Source organism: Glandiceps talaboti, chromosome 13, assembly GCF_964340395.1.
Source record: "Glandiceps talaboti chromosome 13, keGlaTala1.1, whole genome shotgun sequence".
NCBI classification, from domain to species: domain Eukaryota; kingdom Metazoa; phylum Hemichordata; class Enteropneusta; family Spengelidae; genus Glandiceps; species Glandiceps talaboti.
The window spans coordinates 14,270,840-14,295,429 of NC_135561.1; positions in this window are offsets into that span (position 1 = coordinate 14,270,840).

Sequence of the window (24,590 nt, forward strand, 5' to 3'; positions counted from 1 at the left end):
CCCACTGTCCCAGAGAGAATTTATTAAAATGTATATTTACTGCCAACTACCCTTGTTTCAAGTAACAGGGTGTAACCTACCTTGGTGGTTTGCCCTCGGGTATATTATTGCACCCTGCCCCTTGATACCTCACAAAAATCAATCACTATAGATAGATATGCTATTAACTTGCCCTCATGAAAAAATGTGTGATTGTAATTAGTTCCGACATCTCCATCCAGGAATTATTCACAAAATCCGAGCCAACTCAGCCCTTGGTTTTGCTCTGCATTCAATACCATCACAGGAATACATTACCTTTCACTTGACTCATTTTTATAGAACAGGGAGAAGTGTTGTGTCAGGTGACTGACACCCTCAACGAGGACCAAGGACTGAGCTGCAACAATGTCAACAAAGCAGAACACACTATACTGAGATACGAGCACATCTTGAATACATATACGACCACCTACAAGTTGGGATTTGTACATGTAGCTGTATCTTGATACCGACATCAGGAGGAAGATACTATCTCCATTGTACCTACTCAACATTGATTACCTTAGGTAAGACTATACTTTGTTAGGGAGAAACACAAAACTCATTTATGGGGACATAATACATGTACACAGTGCAGTCCCTTCCCTAGCTTGTAATTGGTAAACTAGTTGTCAGTGGTAGTGTCAAGTGTAATGCTACTGTACCTTTTTATTCATCCCTTATGTAAAGCATTGTTGTATCACATTCAAACAATCCTGGTAAGAGAGACTTCAATAATTATAAGGAAAGGGGTGGGGTCACTGCTTTACAAATCAGTTCTTGGGGAGGTCCATATTTTGAAAAATTGGATAAGGGAAGGGTCACATGTTACTTTGACTCATTGTATTGTCTGATTTTGAATGGGGGTGATGGCATTTGGTATCCTGCTGCCATTACCTGCCCCTACATCTGACCATTTCTTATTGACAAGGAATGTTCAGATGTAGTGATAAACCAAGAACATGTAACACAGCCAAAGGTAATATAGCAATTGAACAAAGAGCCACCCACTACATAGGATTTTAATGAGATTTAGGTAACGAAAGAGAATGATCAGTCTCTTGTCATGTGATAAGCTGGCTGAAGATTTGTTCACTTGACTGCAAAAGACAAACTTGCATATAGCTTATATACTATTGATGATAGCAAGTCATCCTGTCACACAGAGTTACTGTTGGTCAGCTATATGTACATCTGATCATCATGAGTACACAGACAAGCAAGACTTGAGAAATGTCTGACCCAAATCACTCCAAACTGCACATTATTCTTCATCAACAAAATATTTTTTAAGGATTTAGGAATGTAAAAGCCCCGTCATTTGTTGAGTACCAAGTGGCGATAATTGTACATGTCAATAATTTATATATACACACACAAGATATACAAGAATTTCCCAATGTTCCACTTTTAATGTGAATCTTTTAATATGTTTGCCCATTCAGGTAAAAAGGATATGGATGCACCAGTGAAGGAAAATCAATAAAAAAATGTCAAACATCTTTCACAAAAATTGACAGCAACCTGAATGCAGATGAAGATTTGAGACAACCAAGATAAGTTCTGCTAATTGTTACATTTGAAATTTTCAACCATTAAAGCTTTGCTGTAGTCAGATTGCACATACACAAAATAGATTTAAGCTTACTAGATGTTAGAATTATCTGATTGATATGTGCATGTAATGTTTGTCAACTGAAGTTATGTCTTGACCATGACCATCTGTTGAGGTCAGATACTAATAACTTTCAAGTTTATATATAGAAGTTGACAGCTCTTAAAGTTGAAGTATTTTATAAATTCTCTTACATTAATTTGCTAAAAGCATACACGGTGGAACACAAGCAAAATATGTCCAGACTGCCAAATTTATGAGAACTAAAAAAAGAGAATGTTTAAATTTCATATTTGGACATTGTTGATATGCATATTTAATTATTCAGGGCTGTTTGCATGGTGCAATGATGTCTGGATTGCTGCATGCAATAAACGAATCAAATAAATTTCCACAAATGTGGTAGATTTACCCATCCTCTGTCTTTCGCATTTTGACCGATACCTTTTACCTCTCCTTGCAAAATCGAATTCCATTGAGAACAAATGAACATGTAATTGGCTAGAAAGATGCAGTGAAATGAAAATGAATATCACCAGTCATGTAGCATATTATTTTGAGTGTGTCAGATAAAAGTTAATGGCATGAACATAGAGACAGACATACATTGGATGTAGGGCATTATTGGGGCAATACTTTGACAGTTGCTGTAGAAGACGTATCGGAATAAGAAGACATACATGACCAACTCTTTCACACTGAATCATGCACAGCACTTCAAAAACCTTCCACAACTTTACCAGTATGGTTAAACCCTCGGTCTATATGGCACAGCCTGAATGACAACATATATTATTTAAATGCATCAGATGTTGATCACTTTGGGTAAACCTTTTTTGATGCAAGTGTACAGAAGAACCAAACATCATGAAGTCCAGTAAGAAAATGTAATACATTCTGTTTTATCAATAAGTTCTGACAGACCCACAGTTTATATAAACACATCACCCTGTTGTTTGTATTGTTGGTTGGTTGGTTGGTTGGTTGGTTAGTTAGTTAGTGAGTTGGGTGTTTTGTTTATTAGTTGGATTTGTCATCATTTGGTTGGTTGGTTGGTTGGTTGGTTGGTCGGTCGGTTGGTTGGTCTGGTTGGTCAGTTGATTGATATTTTGGGTTGGTTTGTTGTCTGTTGATTAAGCCTTTTATCTTGTTTATAGTTGTTTGATAAGTTGGTTGGTCCTTTGAGTTTGTTGGTTGTTTTGTTGTCTAGTTGGTTGGTTGGTTTGCTTGTCAAATTCATTTATTTGTTGGTTGGCTTTGTGGGTCACAAATATTGTTGTACGAATTAGAGGGTGATGTGACTGTATACCATGGGTTGGTCAAAAACTCACCGATAATACAGAATGTACCATTGCATATTCTTTTTTGGCCTCTGTGATGTGTGGTTCTTCTGTTCACTTCTACCGTCTTCAATGAAAAATTGTTTATTCAAACTGATCATAATGTGATGCCTTTGATATCCAGATATGTTGTCCATCAGGCCAGGCCATACAAATTGAGGGGGTACCCATACCGGTGAAGTTATGGAAGGGGTAACTGAATTGATGTGCATGATTCAGTGTGAAAGAGTTTGTCATATTGCCATCTCTTTCCAGTATGTCATCAATGCCAACTGTCAATGTATTGAAACAATAATGTCATATTTCCTATATATATCTGTCCTAATGTTCATGGCATTAACTTTCATCTGACACACCCAAGATAACATGCTCCATGATCGGTGAAATTCATATTTATTTCAGCGTATCTTTTTTGGCCAATGTCATGTTTATTTTTGTCAATAGGATTAGATTTTACACTGAAAAGGCAAAAAGTAATGGTCACAATGCAAAGGATGGAGTAAGGATATATCTGCAACATTTGTAGCCATTTCTTTGTTTCGTTTAGCAGTGCAGCCATCCATGTGTTGGTCCACATGAACTGAAGTGGGTACTTCATTAACTGTTTCCCATTGTCCAGCCATAGTTAATGATCAGTCTCAAAGTATTGATCATAATTTTCTTACTGCTCTGCAGACCATTGTTTTTATTCACAAACCACTGTGACATTCTTTGTTCATGAGTTGCAAAATGCTGTCTGCAAGGTGAGTTGTTTTCACTCTCTATCCAGCTTTGCAAAGTGTTCATCTTGTGTCAATCGACAGCTGGGCAGCATGATATTTTGAAGATACTGGAATATCAATCGCCGATCATTCACAAAGATCTTTATTATGTTCATCAGTTATAAACTAATGTCCAAGACAGAATGGTACTCTGCAGATAGTCAATGTATTGTTTAGAATCATTTATTGTTATATTATGACCATGACATGTGTATGTATTGCCTATCTTTCTTTCTACTCAGTCATCACAACAAAATCAAAATGGGCAACAGATGCCTGCCAGGATTCAAATATGTAGGAAACTATATGAAAAGGTATGTACATCTGATGTTGTTTTACTTATTTTCTGATATATCAGATTATCTTTCTTACTTTCAAAACTTGTGCTAGTCTTTGTCTAGTTTTACGTAATCAAAACACATTGCTTCTATTAGAAACACCTGTTATGCTCTCCACCACAGTTGATTTTGATAGTATTCTTTACAGATTAAAAAAATATAAAATGAGCTGTCAAATGACCAACCAGTCTTCAAATTAAACATGAGATCTCTATTACTTTTTTGTCATGAATGTACATGGCTTGTTGTGTCTTCATTTCTGCATTCATTGATATATAGTGTAAATGATTTTTGAATTGTAGGTATCAACATCCCCCTGACCAGAGCACTTCAAGTGTGAACTACTTGTGTGGCCAATATTAGCTTCAGTTGCTGCAGAAATACAATCATAGATTTGGGTCCATAACAAAAAATATGTCACAGTCCACATGCACAGAAGAGTAAATATTGTACAGATGAAGGAAGAAGTCAAGACTACAATGTACCACTATATCACCAAGAACACATTCCATCACAAGTTGTAAAGATTGCACAGGATGAGGAATAAAAAAAGTCAAGACTACAAGTTACATCACCAAAAACACTATTCGCAATCCACTGCAGTCTTAATGTTGTAAAGGAAGAGGAAGAATTCTACCAGCTTGTTGCCCTGGTAAGAATTAACAGTCGTTAACATCTCCAAGACATTTGAAAAACTATGTGGTATTTGCACCAACAATGACATGTATTAAATGAGTGAGTAGAACATAGCAGTATACTTTGTAAGATCCAGAAGCTGTAAAACTTATATTTCATAATTATTGTTCATAATGTCAACTTTCATGTGAAGCATGTATTTATAATTTGTCAACAAATTCATATCCAATTCAGGATTGTTTATCAAAAATCATATACAGCATTACTAAATTCAGCCATTGAAAGGAATATTTAAACTGTTTCCAGTGAGTTTTATCAAGTACAACTTGCCCCCCCCCCTCAAATAACATGTATTTGACAAATGAAAGAAAGAATGAAAAATGATTACAGCTTCTGGGTTTCAATATTTGAGATTTCTTTATTAAAGTCATACTGGCTTGCAGATTTTGTTGGTGACCTGGTATATGATGCAATAGGGAACATAGGTGTTAAGGAATCATTAAATTCTGAGAAATTTTATTATTTGTGAAAATCACTGATACTGTATCCTTAAACAAGTGCAATCTGCCTCTAAATTATTCATGGGGTTATTGAGCAAACCCCTAATCCCCTGCCATGGGCACTGTCTTTTACGTGGACTTAACCTGAAGATGAGGGACCTACATGAATTTGTAAAGTTTTGTAGTGCATGCGTGCATATGTGTGTGTGTGTGTGTGTGTGTGTGTGTGTTTGTGAATAACTTAACACTTGAAATCACTGGACCTACTGCTTAAGTTGATGTATTTGTTTAGGTGTTACTAGGGTGTCTACTTGTGGAAATTTTCAAACACAAAATGACTGTGCCATAGATGTTGATCAGGTAAAAAAAGAGACTTTATGTTAATCCCAACACAGCTTAGTTGACATTTGGTATGATAAAGATGATTACCTGTTCAATGAAAGATGATGTGCAAATTTATTTGAAAAAGTTGATATCTCATAGGAGGCTTGTGCCCTAAAATGGCTGACAGATTTGTGTATTTATTGGGGTGTCCAACGAGTCTTAAAAGTGCATGTTAATGGCTATATGACAGATAGGGACAAGAGAAACATAGCCACCACAACCTCCATATTCCTAGGAATATGTTAACCAATTGATATTGGGGTCAAAAGAAGTGAGATTAATTAGGTATTATTCTAATGTATATAATCCCCAGCAACCATAAAAATGGCATATGCAACTTTAAACGCTACAGTTATATCAACTGACAATACAGCAATTTTTATACAGTGTTGCTAAATGAGTGCCATCTTGTTATATTCTAAAACTACTTCTAAAACAAACGCCTTCTCACTCATTTGATTATGGAGAATATTTGATGAGCATTTGTATATAAAATATGAATTGCTCGTCATAGTTATCAAGAATTTGAATATCATTATTATCATTTCATTGCAATTGAAGAATACCTAACCCATACATATCTTCATTGTATTTATTTGGTAGACTTTGTTGCCCAGTCCCTTTGCGTATGCTTTGGTCACCTCTAGTCTTAGCACCTAACCCTAACCCTAACCATTAACCATTAACCAAACTAATATCTAACCATATCTGTAAAGACTAACACAAAACATCTGGGTGATTGCTAAGCTTATGCAAAGGAAAAAGGCAACTTGGTTTACCATTTTGATATAATGATGATTTTTGGGATATCATTATTTTTAATATACGTTTGTTATTGTTCATTGTATTCAAAGATTTTATATAGATTAGAATCCATATGGGTACCAGAATAGTTATACCACCTTTATGGGGGGGGGGGGGGGTAGCTATACATCTTCTATTTGGAGCAGTTATACATTGATTAGGGGAAAAGCTATACTTGAATTGAACACCTGTTCTACTTACATGAGGGCAATAACTATACAACTATACTCTTATGAGGAGACAACTACACTTTACTTTCATGGAGGAATATGTATACTAATATTATTATACTTTGATTAGGAACAATTACACTTTACTTTGATTAGGAAATAGTTACACTTTACTTTGATTAGGTACAATTACACTTTACTTTGATTGGGGAACAGTTACACTTTACTTTGATTAGGGAACAGTTACACTTTACTTTGATTAGGGAACAGTTACACTTTACTTTGATTAGGGAACAGTTACACTTTACTTTGATTAGGGAACAGTTACACTTTACTTTGCCTGGGGAACAGTTACACTTTACTTTGATTAGGTAACAGTTACACTTTACTTTGATTAGGGAACAGTTACACTTTACTTTGATTAGGGAACAGTTACACTTTACTTTGATTAGGGAAGTTACACTTTACTTTGATTAGGAAATAGTTACACTTTACTTTGATTAGGAACAGTTACACTTTACTTTGATTAGGAAATAGTTACACTTTACTTTGATTTGGAACAGTTACACTTTACTTTGATTAGGAAATAGTTACACTTTACTTTGATTAGGGAACAGTTACACTTTACCTTGATTAGGGAACAGTTACACTTTACTTTGATTAGGGAACAGTTACACTTTTCTTGGGGAACAGTTACATTTTACTTTGCTTTGGGAACAGTTACATTTTACTTCGATTGGGGAACAGTTACACTTTACTTTGATTGGGAAACAGTTACACTTTACTTTGATTGGAAAACAGTTACACTTTACTTTGATTGGGAACAGTTACACTTTACTTTGATTGGGGAACAGTTACATTTTACTTTGGGGAACAGTTACACTTTACTTTGATAAGGGAACAGTTATACTTTACTTTGATTTGAGAACAGTTACATTTTACTTTGGAAACAGTTACATTTTACTTTGATTTTGGAATAGTTACATTTTACATTGAATGGGGAACAGTTACACTTTACTTTGATTGGGGAACAGTTACACTTTACTTTGATTAGGAACAGTTATAGTTTACTTTGATTTTAGAACAGTTACATTTTACTTTGAATGGGGGACAGTTACACTTTACTTTGATTGGGGAACAGTTACACTTTACTTTGATTATGAACAGTTATACTTTACTTTGATTTGAGAACAGTTACATTTTACTTTGAATGGGGGACAGTTACACTTTACTTTGATTGGGGAACAGTTACACTTTGCTTTGATTAGGAACAGTTATACTTTACTTTGATTGGGAAACAGTTACACTTTACTTTGATTGGGGAACAGTTACATTTTACTGTGCCTGAGGAACATTTACACTTTACTTTGATTAGAGAACAGATACATTTTACTTTGAATGGGGAACAGTTACACTTTAATTTGATTAGGGAACAGTTACACTTTACTTTGATTAGGGAACAGTTACACTTTACTTTGATTGGGAACAGTTACACTTTACTTTGATTAGGGAAGTTACAATTTACTTTGATTAGGAAACAGTTACACTTTATTTTGATTGGGGAACAGTTACACTTTACTTTGCTTTGGGAAACAGTTACATTTTACTTTGCTTTAAGAACAGTCACACTTTATTTTGATTAGGGAACAGTTACACTTTACTTTGATTGGGGAACAGTTACACTTTACTTTGATTAGGGAACAGTTACACTTTACTTTGATTAGGGAACAGTTACACTTTACTTTGATTAGGGAACAGTTACACTTTACTTTGATTAGGGAATGGTTACACTTTACTTTGATTAGGGAACAGTTACACTTTATTTTGATTGGGGAACAGTTAACTTTACTTTGATTAGGGAACAGTTACACTTTACTTGAATTTGGGAACAGTTACACTTTACTTTGATTAGGGAACAGTTACACTTTACTTTGATTAGGGAACAGTTACACTTTACTTTGATTAGGAAATAGTTACACTTTACTTTGATTAGGAACAGTTACACTTTACTTTACTTTGATTAGGGAACAGTTACACTTTACTTTGATTAGGGAATAGTTACACTTTACTTTGATTGGGAACAGTTACACTACTTTGATTAGGGAACAGTTACACTTTACTTTGATTAGGAAATAGTTACACTTTACTTTGATTGGGAACAGTTACACTTTACTTTGATTAGGGAACAGTTACATTTTACTTTGATTAGGAAATAGTTACACTTTACTTTGATTAGAGAACAGTTACACTTTACTTTGGTTAGGAAATAGTTACACTTTACTTTGATTGGGAACAGTTACACTTTACTTTGATTAGGGAACAGTTACACTTTACTTTGATTAGGAAATCGTTACACTTTACTTTGATTGGGAACAGTTACATTTTACTTTGCTTGGGGAACAGTTACACTTTACTTTGATTAGAGAACAGTTACACTTTACTTTGATTAGGGAACAGTTACATTTTACTTTGAATGGGGGACAGTTACACTTTACTTTGATTGGGGAACAGTTACACTTTGCTTTGATTGGGAACAGTTACATTTTACATTGAATGGGGAACAGTTACACTTTACTTTGATTGGGGAACAGTTACACTTTACTTTGATTAGGAACAGTTATAGTTTACTTTGATTTGAGAACAGTTACATTTTACTTTGAATGGGGGACAGTTACACTTTACTTTGATTCTGGAACAGTTACACTTTACTTTGATTAGGAACAGTTATACTTTACTTTGATTTGAGAACAGTTACATTTTACTTTGAATGGGGGACAGTTACACTTTACTTTGATTGGGGAACAGTTACACTTTGCTTTGATTAGGAACAGTTATACTTTACTTTGATTGGGAAACAGTTACACTTTACTTTGATTGGGGAACAGTTACATTTTACTGTGCCTGAGGAACATTTACACTTTACTTTGATTAGAGAACAGTTACATTTTACTTTGAATGGGGGACAGTTACACTTTATTTTGATTGGGGAACAGTTACACTTTAATTTGATTAGGGAACAGTTACACTTTACTTTGATTAGGGAACAGTTACACTTTACTTTGATTGGGAACAGTTACACTTTACTTTGATTAGGGAAGTTACAATTTACTTTGATTAGGAAACAGTTACACTTTATTTTGATTGGGGAACAGTTACACTTTACTTTGCTTTGGGAAACAGTTACATTTTACTTTGCTTTAAGAACAGTCACACTTTATTTTGATTAGGGAACAGTTACACTTTACTTTGATTGGGGAACAGTTACACTTTACTTTGATTAGGGAACAGTTACACTTTACTTTTGATTAGGGAACAGTTACACTTTACTTTGATTAGGGAACAGTTACACTTTACTTTGATTAGGAAATCGTTACACTTTACTTTGATTGGGAACAGTTACATTTTACTTTGCTTGGGGAACAGTTACACTTTACTTTGATTAGAGAACAGTTACACTTTACTTTGATTAGGGAACAGTTACATTTTACTTTGAATGGGGGACAGTTACACTTTACTTTGATTGGGGAACAGTTACACTTTGCTTTGATTAGGAACAGTTACATTTTACATTGAATGGGGAACAGTTACACTTTACTTTGATTGGGGAACAGTTACACTTTACTTTGATTAGGAACAGTTATAGTTTACTTTGATTTGAGAACAGTTACATTTTACTTTGAATGGGGGACAGTTACACTTTACTTTGATTCTGGAACAGTTACACTTTACTTTGATAAGGGAACAGTTATACTTTACTTTGATTTGAGAACAGTTACATTTTACTTTGAATGGGGGACAGTTACACTTTACTTTGATTGGGGAACAGTTACACTTTGCTTTGATTAGGAACAGTTATACTTTACTTTGATTGGGAAACAGTTACACTTTACTTTGATTGGGGAACAGTTACATTTTACTGTGCCTGAGGAACATTTACACTTTACTTTGATTAGAGAACAGTTACATTTTACTTTGAATGGGGGACAGTTACACTTTATTTTGATTGGGGAACAGTTACACTTTGCTTTGATTAGGAACAGTTATACTTTACTTTGATTGGGAAACAGTTACACTTTACTTTGATTGGGGAACAGTTACATTTTACTGTGCCTGAGGAACATTTACACTTTACTTTGATTAGAGAACAGTTACATTTTACTTTGAATGGGGGACAGTTACACTTTATTTTGATTGGGGAACAGTTACACTTTAATTTGATTAGGGAACAGTTACACTTTACTTTGATTAGGGAACAGTTACACTTTACTTTGATTGGGAACAGTTACACTTTACTTTGATTAGGGAACAGTTACACTTTACTTTGATTAGGGAACAGTTACACTTTACTTTGATTAGGAAACAGTTACACTTTACTTTGCTTTGGGAAACAGTTACATTTTACTTTGCTTTAAGAACAGTCACACTTTATTTTGATTAGGGAACAGTTACACTTTACTTTGATTGGGGAACAGTTACACTTTACTTTGATTAGGGAACAGTTACACTTTACTTTGATTAGGGAACAGTTACACTTTACTTTGATTAGGGAACAGTTACACTTTACTTTGATTAGGGAATGGTTACACTTTACTTTGATTAGGGAACAGTTACACTTTATTTTGATTGGGGAACAGTTAACTTTACTTTGATTAGGGAACAGTTACACTTTACTTGAATTTGGGAACAGTTACACTTTACTTTGATTAGGGAACAGTTACACTTTACTTTGATTAGGGAACAGTTACACTTTACTTTGATTAGGAAATAGTTACACTTTACTTTGATTAGGAACAGTTACACTTTACTTTGATTAGGGAACAGTTACACTTTACTTTGATTAGGGAACAGTTACACTTTACTTTGATTAGGGAACAGTTACACTTTACTTTGCCTGGGGAACAGTTACACTTTACTTTGATTAGGTAACAGTTACACTTTACTTTGATTAGGGAACAGTTACACTTTACTTTGCCTGGGGAACAGTTACACTTTACTTTGATTAGGTAACAGTTACACTTTACTTTGATTAGGGAACAGTTACACTTTACTTTGATTAGGGAACAGTTACACTTTACTTTGATTAGGGAAGTTACACTTTACTTTGATTAGGAAATAGTTACACTTTACTTTGATTAGGAACAGTTACACTTTACTTTGATTAGGAAATAGTTACACTTTACTTTGATTTGGAACAGTTACACTTTACTTTGATTAGGAAATAGTTACACTTTACTTTGATTAGGGAACAGTTACACTTTACCTTGATTAGGGAACAGTTACACTTTACTTTGATTAGGGAACAGTTACACTTTTCTTGGGGAACAGTTACATTTTACTTTGCTTTGGGAACAGTTACATTTTACTTCGATTGGGGAACAGTTACACTTTACTTTGATTGGGAAACAGTTACACTTTACTTTGATTGGAAAACAGTTACACTTTACTTTGATTGGGAACAGTTACACTTTACTTTGATTGGGGAACAGTTACATTTTACTTTGGGGAACAGTTACACTTTACTTTGATAAGGGAACAGTTATACTTTACTTTGATTTGAGAACAGTTACATTTTACTTTGGAAACAGTTACATTTTACTTTGATTTTGGAATAGTTACATTTTACATTGAATGGGGAACAGTTACACTTTACTTTGATTGGGGAACAGTTACACTTTACTTTGATTAGGAACAGTTATAGTTTACTTTGATTTTAGAACAGTTACATTTTACTTTGAATGGGGGACAGTTACACTTTACTTTGATTGGGGAACAGTTACACTTTACTTTGATTAGGAACAGTTATACTTTACTTTGATTTGAGAACAGTTACATTTTACTTTGAATGGGGGACAGTTACACTTTACTTTGATTGGGGAACAGTTACACTTTGCTTTGATTAGGAACAGTTATACTTTACTTTGATTGGGAAACAGTTACACTTTACTTTGATTGGGGAACAGTTACATTTTACTGTGCCTGAGGAACATTTACACTTTACTTTGATTAGAGAACAGATACATTTTACTTTGAATGGGGAACAGTTACACTTTAATTTGATTAGGGAACAGTTACACTTTACTTTGATTAGGGAACAGTTACACTTTACTTTGATTGGGAACAGTTACACTTTACTTTGATTAGGGAAGTTACAATTTACTTTGATTAGGAAACAGTTACACTTTATTTTGATTGGGGAACAGTTACACTTTACTTTGCTTTGGGAAACAGTTACATTTTACTTTGCTTTAAGAACAGTCACACTTTATTTTGATTAGGGAACAGTTACACTTTACTTTGATTGGGGAACAGTTACACTTTACTTTGATTAGGGAACAGTTACACTTTACTTTGATTAGGGAACAGTTACACTTTACTTTGATTAGGGAACAGTTACACTTTACTTTGATTAGGGAATGGTTACACTTTACTTTGATTAGGGAACAGTTACACTTTATTTTGATTGGGGAACAGTTAACTTTACTTTGATTAGGGAACAGTTACACTTTACTTGAATTTGGGAACAGTTACACTTTACTTTGATTAGGGAACAGTTACACTTTACTTTGATTAGGGAACAGTTACACTTTACTTTGATTAGGAAATAGTTACACTTTACTTTGATTAGGAACAGTTACACTTTACTTTACTTTGATTAGGGAACAGTTACACTTTACTTTGATTAGGGAATAGTTACACTTTACTTTGATTGGGAACAGTTACACTACTTTGATTAGGGAACAGTTACACTTTACTTTGATTAGGAAATAGTTACACTTTACTTTGATTGGGAACAGTTACACTTTACTTTGATTAGGGAACAGTTACACTTTACTTTGATTAGGAAATAGTTACACTTTACTTTGATTAGAGAACAGTTACACTTTACTTTGGTTAGGAAATAGTTACACTTTACTTTGATTGGGAACAGTTACACTTTACTTTGATTAGGGAACAGTTACACTTTACTTTGATTAGGAAATCGTTACACTTTACTTTGATTGGGAACAGTTACATTTTACTTTGCTTGGGGAACAGTTACACTTTACTTTGATTAGAGAACAGTTACACTTTACTTTGATTAGGGAACAGTTACATTTTACTTTGAATGGGGGACAGTTACACTTTACTTTGATTGGGGAACAGTTACACTTTGCTTTGATTAGGAACAGTTACATTTTACATTGAATGGGGAACAGTTACACTTTACTTTGATTGGGGAACAGTTACACTTTACTTTGATTAGGAACAGTTATAGTTTACTTTGATTTGAGAACAGTTACATTTTACTTTGAATGGGGGACAGTTACACTTTACTTTGATTCTGGAACAGTTACACTTTACTTTGATTAGGAACAGTTATACTTTACTTTGATTTGAGAACAGTTACATTTTACTTTGAATGGGGGACAGTTACACTTTACTTTGATTGGGGAACAGTTACACTTTGCTTTGATTAGGAACAGTTATACTTTACTTTGATTGGGAAACAGTTACACTTTACTTTGATTGGGGAACAGTTACATTTTACTGTGCCTGAGGAACATTTACACTTTACTTTGATTAGAGAACAGTTACATTTTACTTTGAATGGGGGACAGTTACACTTTATTTTGATTGGGGAACAGTTACACTTTAATTTGATTAGGGAACAGTTACACTTTACTTTGATTAGGGAACAGTTACACTTTACTTTGATTGGGAACAGTTACACTTTACTTTGATTAGGGAAGTTACAATTTACTTTGATTAGGAAACAGTTACACTTTATTTTGATTGGGGAACAGTTACACTTTACTTTGCTTTGGGAAACAGTTACATTTTACTTTGCTTTAAGAACAGTCACACTTTATTTTGATTAGGGAACAGTTACACTTTACTTTGATTGGGGAACAGTTACACTTTACTTTGATTAGGGAACAGTTACACTTTACTTTTGATTAGGGAACAGTTACACTTTACTTTGATTAGGGAACAGTTACACTTTACTTTGATTAGGAAATCGTTACACTTTACTTTGATTGGGAACAGTTACATTTTACTTTGCTTGGGGAACAGTTACACTTTACTTTGATTAGAGAACAGTTACACTTTACTTTGATTAGGGAACAGTTACATTTTACTTTGAATGGGGGACAGTTACACTTTACTTTGATTGGGGAACAGTTACACTTTGCTTTGATTAGGAACAGTTACATTTTACATTGAATGGGGAACAGTTACACTTTACTTTGATTGGGGAACAGTTACACTTTACTTTGATTAGGAACAGTTATAGTTTACTTTGATTTGAGAACAGTTACATTTTACTTTGAATGGGGGACAGTTACACTTTACTTTGATTCTGGAACAGTTACACTTTACTTTGATTAGGAACAGTTATACTTTACTTTGATTTGAGAACAGTTACATTTTACTTTGAATGGGGGACAGTTACACTTTACTTTGATTGGGGAACAGTTACACTTTGCTTTGATTAGGAACAGTTATACTTTACTTTGATTGGGAAACAGTTACACTTTACTTTGATTGGGGAACAGTTACATTTTACTGTGCCTGAGGAACATTTACACTTTACTTTGATTAGAGAACAGTTACATTTTACTTTGAATGGGGGACAGTTACACTTTATTTTGATTGGGGAACAGTTACACTTTAATTTGATTAGGGAACAGTTACACTTTACTTTGATTAGGGAACAGTTACACTTTACTTTGATTGGGAACAGTTACACTTTACTTTGATTAGGGAAGTTACAATTTACTTTGATTAGGAAACAGTTACACTTTATTTTGATTGGGGAACAGTTACACTTTACTTTGCTTTGGGAAACAGTTACATTTTACTTTGCTTTAAGAACAGTCACACTTTATTTTGATTAGGGAACAGTTACACTTTACTTTGATTGGGGAACAGTTACACTTTACTTTGATTAGGGAACAGTTACACTTTACTTTGATTAGGGAACAGTTACACTTTACTTTGATTAGGGAACAGTTACACTTTACTTTGATTAGGGAATGGTTACACTTTACTTTGATTAGGGAACAGTTACACTTTATTTTGATTGGGGAACAGTTAACTTTACTTTGATTAGGGAACAGTTACACTTTACTTGAATTTGGGAACAGTTACACTTTACTTTGATTAGGGAACAGTTACACTTTACTTTGATTAGGGAACAGTTACACTTTACTTTGATTAGGAAATAGTTACACTTTACTTTGATTAGGAACAGTTACACTTTACTTTGATTAGGGAACAGTTACACTTTACTTTGATTAGGGAATAGTTACACTTTACTTTGATTGGGAACAGTTACACTACTTTGATTAGGGAACAGTTACACTTTACTTTGATTAGGAAATAGTTACACTTTACTTTGATTGGGAACAGTTACACTTTACTTTGATTAGGGAACAGTTACACTTTACTTTGATTAGGAAATAGTTACACTTTACTTTGATTAGAGAACAGTTACACTTTACTTTGGTTAGGAAATAGTTACACTTTACTTTGATTGGGAACAGTTACACTTTACTTTGATTAGGGAACAGTTACACTTTACTTTGATTAGGAAATAGTTACACTTTACTTTGATTGGGAACAGTTACATTTTACTTTGCTTGGGGAATAGTTACACTTTACTTTGATTAGAGAACAGTTACACTTTACTTTGATTAGGGAACAGTTACACTTTACTTTGATTGGGAACAGTTACACTTTACTTTGATTAGGGAACAGTTACACTTTACTTTGATTAGGAAATAGTTACACTTTACTTTGATTGGGAACAGTTACACTTTACTTTGATTAGGGAACAGTTACACTTTACTTTGATTAGGAAATAGTTACACTTTACTTTGATTGGAAACAGTTACACTTTACTTTGATTAGGGAACAGTTACACTTTACTTTGATTAGGGAACAGTTACACTTTACTTTGATTGGGAACAGTTACACTTTACTTTGATTAGGGAACAGTTACAGTTTACTTTGATTGGGGAACAGTAACACCTTACTTTGATTAGGGAACAGTTACACTTTACTTTGATTTTGGAACAGTTACACTTTATTTTGATTGGGGAACAGTTAACTTTACTTTGATTAGGGAACAGTTACACTTTACTTGAATTAGGGAACAGTTACACTTTACTTGAATTAGGAAATAGTTACACTTTACTTTGATTAGGGAACAGTTACACTTTACTTTGATTAGGGAACAGTTACACTTTACCTTGCTTGGGGAACAGTTACATTTTACTTTGCTTGGGGAACAGTTACATTTTACTTTGATTGGGGAACAGTTACACTTTACTTTGATTGGGAAACAGTTACACTTTACTTTGATTGGGGAACAGTTACATTTTACTTTGATTAGGAACAGTTATACTTTACTTTGATTTGAGAACAGTTACATTTTACTTTGAATCGGGGACAGTTACACTTTACTTTGAATCGGGGAACAGTAACTTTGCTTTGATTTGATTAGGGACCAGTTACACATTACTTTGATTGTAGAACAGTTACATTTTATTTTGATTGAGGCACAGTTGTACATTACTTTGATTGGGGAACAGTTATACTTTACTTTCCTATGGGAAGTGTTACATGGTACTTTGACAAACAGTTATCTTTCATTTTCATTGAGGAACATTTACACTTTACTTTGATTTTGTAGAACAGTTACACTTTATTTTTATGAGTGAAAAGCTATACGTTATTTTCTGGCCATTTATATATTTTTCAATGTTTTCATATTATCCATAATTGTTCATGATGATGTACTTTGAATCAGCACTATGTTACCTTTGAATAAATATTAATTTTGTGCCAAACAAACCGAAGTGGCTTTAGCATTGTATTACTACACTATACTGGCTACCATGGTAGATTGTTATTTGATGTATAACATGGTCAATCTATCTTGTATGTATGTATGTAGGCAGATTTGTTTTTTACAAATAACTATTTGTGAAATAAAACCACCCTTAAGTGATTTCCCCGCTTATTTTCTATTGTAAACATTTTAGTCTGGTTTCCATGGCAACCGAATTTTTTATAATAAAAATTGTATGTCTGTGCGTGGACATGATATCTGAAAACCTACTGGCTAAAATAGTCTATAACATGTGAAGAATTTGTTATTTAGTTTTAGTTTGGATTCAATCATTGGCTCAACCACTGATGTTTTAGCACAACTGAACTTCTTAGGTTCAGTAGTGCTACAAGCATATGACAAAGTATCTGTGTGTGTGTGTGTGTCTGTGTGTGTGTGTTGGAACAGTTATACATGTACTTTACTTTGATTGTGGAACAGATACACTTTACTTTGGGGAACAGTTGTACTTTACTTTGCTTGGAGAACAGTGACACTTTTTCATTTGATAAGGGAAAGCTGTGTTATTTTATGGCAATTTTTGATTTTTATGAATATTTTTATTGTCCATAATTATTGTTCCTGATGGTGTACTTTGAATGAGCACTATATGTTAACCTTTGAATAAATGTCAATTTTCTGCCAAACAAACCAAAGTGGTTTTAGTAGTGTTACTACACTATATTGGGTACCATGGTAACTGAGCAACATTTGAGTAGATTATGTCAAATGATGTGAAACGTGTCATATCTCGTATGTATATGTAGATTTTTTTGTATAAATAATTATTTGTGAAATAAAACCCCACTGTTACGTGATTTCACCGTGTATTTTCTATTGTAAACCTTTGTCTGGCTTCCATGGCAACCCATTTTTTATAATGATTTTTGAGTATACCCAACCATATGTAAATAGAGTTTGTACTATATATTGCCATTTGTAATTATTTTCATGACTGATGTTTACCTCCCATAAAGGGAGGGCGTAGTGTTATGGTTTTGTGTGTCTGTGTGTCAGTGTGTGTATGTATGTGTCTGTCTGTGGACACGATATCTCAAAAACTACTGCATCGATTCTAATGACACTTGCCACCCATCTTCCATATGCTAAACACAAGAACTATTTAGCTTTTTGTAAACAGCAAATGAACATTAATTAGTCATTTGCATAATTTATGGTTTGTAATAATTAGGCTGGTTAGTTAGTAATTGTATATTTTAAGAATGCTCGCTTCAAATTCAACATAATTTGGTATATGTGTTAACATGACAAACTGCATATGTAGTGTATAGTTTGTTGATGTAGCCTATAGTTTTAATGAATAATTTGCATGATTGATGGTCTTTGGTAATTAGGCCATATCTTAATATTGCAAGCTGCAATCTTTTTTGGACACCTATCTGTATGTGGTATTAAAGCCTGGTGGCAGTGTAACCAAACAATGTAAATTTAGCTTGTTGGTGCAAGTTTGTGTATGAAGCCACGAGTGCAATCAGAACCTATGGTTTTGCTCAGACGGGAAGTGTTCAGTTTAAATCTGGTTGATTATATATTTACTGTAGGATATATATAGGGTATATATATATATCTCAAAAAGTTAAGACATTGCTATACCTTGTAATGATGTTATTATTAGTTTTCTTATCGTTTGAAATTGTAGATCTTACAAATTGAAGCTGATCCTAATTTCTATGGCTTCACCGTTTATAACAAGTGGTTCGATTCAATCTAAAGCTTTCTTAATTTCTTTAGTTTTTGAAACATGGAGGTTGACGAGATTGTAAATTTAGTTGCGATACGCGATAATTGTGCCTCTGAAAATAGGGTAGGTAGGTCGGGATTTGATTTTGATTTGATTTTAAATTTATCTTTATATCTTTTTAATAGTTTTTATATTTGAAACAATATTGCTTCGACCCACAAACAATCAAAATGTAGGTCAGAATACCCCTTCTGGGATAGTTTGATGAAATATGTACAGGCATCACTGGGGAAAGAAAACAGACGTGCATGAATGTCAAGAAGACAAAGAATTTCTGGGCTTTAAATGCTTAAAAAAATTTCGGGTCGGAGGTTGGTCAGGCTATCGGAAACACAATTTATTTTAGTTTGCCTCAGGCTAAATTTTCTTAAAACCATTTACAGTGGTATTACCCGCGAACTCGATTATTTCGGTAATTGTTTGACTAGAAACACAATCATATGTGTACATAGAGTATAGCAGTGTACGTAGCTAGAACACATCCTTGGGTGTACCTGAAGACGATGGACGAAGATGCATTGTTACCAACTTTAATCTGATATCTGCGCGATAGAAAAATTAGAATCCAGAAATAGATTGATTTCGGAAAACCGAATTCCTTAAAGGGGAATAATGTGATGTTAACTCAATCTTGGCTACGCCTCAGGATTCCATAAAAGTCAGTGTCATCAATTCTACATCACGTGACCTCACTAAAATAATGTAGTAAAGTTGTGCAAATTGGTGAATATTGTCTATGAAGAGGCTGTTGCACATTGATGCGAGGCATTCTGGGAAATAACTAAAGTTAGGGGGCTAACACAGACACATACATACATACATACATACATACATACATACATACATACATACATAGAGGTTGAAAAGGTTAGCCGTATTACTGTGTGTGCGTGTGTGTGTGTTTAAGACACAATAACTCAAACCCGCTTTCAAATGTCAATTGTAGACCGTGATATCTTCGGCATCCACAAACACCAATGTCCTTGAGAGTCCAAGTAACACTTAATGGTACATGTATCTAGATTTTCAAAGATTTATAATGGTAAAGAGTGTGACAATTGAGGAGGTTTGAGCTCTAGTAAACATAAAGGTGGTTCAAATAAATTAGAACATTGGTTATCAAATGGGTACATTAGTTTCACGTGACCACAGCAGACACGTGACACTTTGATCTGAAAATGACACGCTTATCATCCAGTTTTATCTAGTGTAACCAGGGTGAATTGTTCCAGTCAATACAAAGTTAAGAAAACAGGAAGAGAACAACAGTTTATGCAGTTTATGAAAGTTTGATCATAATCGATCAATCCATCACTTAGTTATTCAATTACATGATGGCTGCCCCCCCCCCCCCCCCGTGAACATACTGACATTGGCTATTGCTAAGTACGTGGTCAAGGTTGCCAGGAACAGTTGCTTCATCATTCATGCATCAGGAGTTATGAATTTATAAAACGACAGCATCACGATCGAGTGGTCATGGTCTAGATAGAGTGTTGTACTTACCGAGATATAGGGATGACGACTCGTGTTTAGAATGGTCATCCACGAAGGATGACCCAATGGTATAGAGGGCGCTGTAACCTGTACCGCCTATGAAAACACCAGCAGCTAATAACATATATGCCACCTCGCTGTCTTTTGAAGTCCCACTCTCATCATTTTTACATTCAGGGTTTACCGTAGAATTCTGAGGGCACACATTCGTTTCTTTGGTACCATTCGTTACGTCATTACTACCACTGTAGGTGTATTGTCCGAGAATGAAATGTGGCAGCGCTGTGACGAAATGGCCTAATGCAACAGTTATAAGCCCACAGCCAACCCAGCGAGGACGACTGCTGTTTGGACGTCCGCCAAGATAAGAAACAGGCATGATAGTTAGGAGGCAACCTGCCTGTGCGATACTGACAAGCGAATTTAGTTGTGCGCTGTTTAAGCTGTAACGCCTTTCAATGGTAGTTAATACGCTGGAAGAATAGGACTCCATCATGGAATACATCAAGATGGTTAAGCAAAACAATAAGACGAAACAGCGAACATCCCCAAAGCATAATATCGGCTTCTTTTCCACCATTTTTGGAAACTTTCTTTATTTCCCTGTTGTCTATCGATGATATTTCATGAAAGTGTGTTCAGTTCCCCTTTTTTGTTCTAGCAAAAACTGAAGACAAAAAAATCTTACTTTGCAAATCACCGAAGCGTTTCATGGGAGCACAGTTTACTCATGGACAACCTCTAAATCACAAAGTCAAAATGATTGCTTAAAACAGTCATGTTATTCTTCAATGTACTGAGCAAAGATGATATTATTTTTAAGGTGGCTCTTAATTTATTAATTGAAATAATCCTTTAAATAAGACCCATTCTATACATCACACACAACAAACAAGTGGACACGTGAAGCGTATTATGACTCTCTCCCCGTTTTCTAGGTTCTGAAACTGTGCAGATTGCAGAACATGTTTCCCTGCCTCCTTTCACCATAGACAATATAGGGGAGACTATGCCTTTACGAAGACAAAGTGCATAAACCGTTCTGTACATGTTAAAATTTGCCTTTGGAACATTTTGATCGTATCATAGGATGTAATACGATGTAAATTAAGTATAAACAAATTTTCCTCTGGTTCGAGAAACATCCTCCTAATATCGTTGCAATATTAACGCGTGGCTCTATAAAAGAAATTAAAATTAAATCACGAAACCTGAAACAAAGTGCCAACTGGTTCGACAAAACACTGCTACGTTTTATAGTCTGGCCTTACAAAAGATTTACCAACAGTGTTACAATGGTTCAAAAAATAAATCTTCCTATTACATTGTTACATTTTAACGTCTTGCTTGGCAAATATTTTGTGAAGTCAGACGATAAATTTAAATATGGTGGTATTAGTGTTGATGAGATTTTTGTTGCACCCGACGACGTTTTGTTTCATGTGTTGTGTAAACTCACAGCATGATTTTAGTTGCACTTGCACTATTACTTCTTTTCATAACACGGATTTACAAATTCTTACCAATATTGATACATTTTCTTTGCTTGAACAATAGAATTATCTTAGCAGATCGTAGACACATATTACACTGTAACAACATTATACTTTTTAGGCATGTTACGGGTCAGCGAATACAATATAGCATTTCTAAATCCATTTGTCGTACCAGACGATTTCTTGAAGCAATATATATTAATACGAATTTTGTAAGGTCAGAGAACACCACAATGTAATAATGTTTGTTTGTATTTTTCCAGACGTTTTGTTTCAACTATACTGGTTGTACAGTGATCCTTTACAATGCACTCACCTCACGTTTGACTCAGATAACGTCCAGGTAGAAGAATTGCGTACAGTCAGCAGCATTAAACGGACAAAAATATGATATCCACGTTCAACACATTTCAGTCTGTAAAGTGCGTGAATCTGTCTGAATTATGTAAATATTTTAAGTTATATGCCATTGCACTGTAAACATATCCACTACTAACACATAAATTAAGTATCAATGTGTCGATTCTGTCCATAGAAGTACCCCAATGTACCGATCTTATCACGCAGAATGATAAAAATTGCAGCTGAAAGTTATGACTTTCAATGCAAGTTGTTTGCTTTATTAAATCACACTTTTGTTTCTGAATAAATAATTGAAAAATAAACTTTTCAAGTAATTGTAGTTCTCCTTTGCATTAAGTTAGGTTAACGCCAACGCTGAGAACTGCAAAGTTGCCTATACTACGTTACCAGGCACGATTGGCATTGGCGACTCTATATATACCAACTTATCAGAAAGTTTAAATACATTGCTGTGCGAGCAGTTGTAGAAATGCAGTATAATGGTGAAGATCGAAGACAATATTATGCGTACAACCCAGTCGTTACTAAGGGATGAGAACAACAGTTCACTACGTGATAAAGAATTTATTTTACATATAAGCATATCAATGATGGCTTGATTGATGTTTATTAGATTTATCATTATTATGTCATATTAAAACTCAAGTAGCTGGCCTGATAGTTTTAGGGTGGGAGGCTAATCTACAAACCTGTCAAGATATCAATAATGGGTATCATTCAAAACCAAGGAGACAAGGTAAAAAGTGTCAATAGGTCAGTCAGATCATGAACCGCCCCCTAACCGAATCTCCTCACCCCTAACTAAGAGCGGCGTCATTATTTACAGCTTGAGGTTTAGGGGACCAGGGGGGGGGGGGGGGTCACTCGTCAAAACCAAGAACCTAATGCTGTCATTCCTGGTCTAAAAGAATGTAGATGTAGACCAGGACTCATGTAGTCGACTTAGGACAAGATAGATGGTAAGCTTGTCATCTTCAGATCTAGTTGCCCTGTGTCTGCTGTGCTCACCCGATGACACTTATTTACCAATGATAGAATCAGTTATCTTGTTTTTAGAGCCAATAACGTTTGACGACCTTTTGGACGTGGGGTAAATGCATCATAGCTAAACCTCGATTCATTGAGAAGAAACTTCATGCAAACTAAGTATATGTGTAGGTAGAGTTCAAACCTTTCACTTGTCATACTCTTTATATAAATCTTCGTAAATCTGGACGCTTTCAATAGTTGCTTGGGTTCTAAAGGCTATTGGTATTTGCAGTTGTCGAAGATACTATGGTTACCAGTTGAAAGTTTATTGCGGGTTTGAGTTATTATTGCTTAAACACACAAACACACAGAAACACCCCCACAAACACACACGAAAATACGACTAATCTTTTCAACCTCTGTGTGTTAGCTCCTAACTTTACGTTTTCACCAGAGTGCCTCGCCCCAGTTTACAACAACTTTTGCAAGCCAAGAATTCTATTTTGCTATATATTTTAGTGAAGTCAGGTGGTGTAGAATTGATGATAATCACTTTTCTAGAATCCCTGATTAAAATGAGCTATAGGTAACATAAAATCACCACCATATTGCTTCCCCTGTAAACAACGAATATTAAAACGTCTGTCCCGAATTGATGTTGTTATCTGATATATAATAACGACATATATCAATATTGGTGAGAACTTTACCTTCATTAATTACTGTATAGTAATGTTCTGCGATCAAATGTCAAGAAGCGATACATATCGGAATCGAATGTAATACTTGAGTGTGACACAGGTGACATGGTGTTATGTTACGGTAGTTGACATATATCACATTTTTCATCAATATGCCATCGTTTGTTGAAAATTTCAATCACATGATTACAACTGTTAGCAGTGTTAGAGAGGTTTAAAGATTGTAAAGACGACGGGAAACAACAGAAGTGTTGAAAATTAATGGAAAGGGTCAGTCATTCGTATTTCACTTTTTATTGTACAACTGTATTTATGAAGTTGTTCAGTTTGGGGTGATAAAGTAGCACCTCGGTACCT